This window comes from Myodes glareolus, chromosome 21 (genome assembly GCF_982192425.1).
Source record: "Myodes glareolus chromosome 21, mMyoGla1.1, whole genome shotgun sequence".
In the NCBI taxonomy this organism is placed as follows: domain Eukaryota; kingdom Metazoa; phylum Chordata; class Mammalia; order Rodentia; family Cricetidae; genus Myodes; species Myodes glareolus.
Window position 1 is genome coordinate 18209569 of NC_142046.1, and position 1339 is coordinate 18210907.

The 1339-nt window shown below is 46.7% G+C and overlaps 1 pseudogene; it reads right to left on the reverse strand.

Moving 5' to 3' along the window:
• Positions 1-508: 508 nt before the first annotated feature.
• Positions 509-1023, reverse strand: LOC148118669 (large ribosomal subunit protein eL32 pseudogene; annotated as a pseudogene).
• Between the last annotated feature and the right edge of the window lie 316 nt (positions 1024-1339).

Consider the following 1339-nt stretch of genomic DNA (forward strand, 5'->3'; position numbering starts at 1 on the left):
CTAGGTAGTGGTTCAGGCCAATCAAGACTACATAACAAGACCTTGGGGGGGGGGGAGGAATATAAACACCTTCAAAGCAGAACCAACTTTCAGAATACCAATTCTTTTTTTGTTTGTTTTTTAATTTTATTTATTTTATGCATATAAGTACTCTATTTGCATGTATGCCTACAAGCCAGAAGACAGCATCAGATCCCACTATAGATGGTTGTGAGCCACCATGTGGTTTCCGGGAATTGAACTCAGGACCTCTGTAAGAACAGCCAGTGCTCTTAACCTCTGAGCCCCTTTTCCAGCTGTTGTTTTGGAGACAAGGTTTTTCTGTGTATTCCTGGCTGTCCTGGGACTCACTTTGTATAGACCAGGCTTATCACTAACTCAGAGACCCGCCTACCTCTGCCTTCCAAGTGCTTGGACCAAAGGTGTGCGCCACCACTGTCCAGCTCCTTCTCAAGTTCTTAATGATTCTCCTTGAGAATCTTGAGTTCTTTTGTTTTGTTTTGTTTGGTTTTTTTTTTTGCAGTTTTTGTGGTTTTATTTAAACACAAATAAAACACACATGCAAGCCATCTACTCATTCTCTTCACTGTGTAGCCTGGCGTTGGAACTGGTGACGCTGATGGCCAGCTGTGCTGCTCTTTCTACGATGGCTTTTCGGTTCTTGGAAGAAACATTGTGAGCAATTTCAGCACAGTAAGATTTGTTGCACCTCAGCAGCACCTCCAGCTCCTTGACGTTGTGGACCAGAAACTTCCGGAAGCTGCTAGGCAGCATGTGCTTGGTTTTCTTGTTGCTCCCGTAACCAATGTTGGGCATCAGGATCTGGCCCTTGAATCTTCTCCGTACCCTGTTGTCAATACCTCTGGGTTTCCGCCAGTTTCACTTAATCTTGACATATCGATCTGACTGGTGCCGGATGAACTTCTTGGTCCTCTTTTTGACGATCTTCGGCTTCACCAGAGGTCAAAGGGCAGCCATGATGCCGCAAAGGAGATGGCAGCCACCTCACAGGTAGCGCCAAGGAAGAAGCTTGTTTGTTTTTTCAAGACAGGGTTTCTCTGTGATACAATCCTGGCTGTTCTGGAACTTGTTTTGTAGACCAGGCTGGGTTTGAACTCACTGATACCCACCTGTCCCTGCCTCCGAAGTGCTGGGATTAAAGACGTGTCCCACCACCTCCTTGAGTTCTTAATGATCCTCCTGCCTTGGCTGCTTGTAGAAGTGGCCATCAAGTGGCACAGCTGATTTCTGAGGGCAGGCCCCTGAGGGGTGGACTGCTTCATCCCAGCTCTCTACATTTTGGGCTGCGTTTGCAGAAGATTTTCCTTTCTCTATGCCC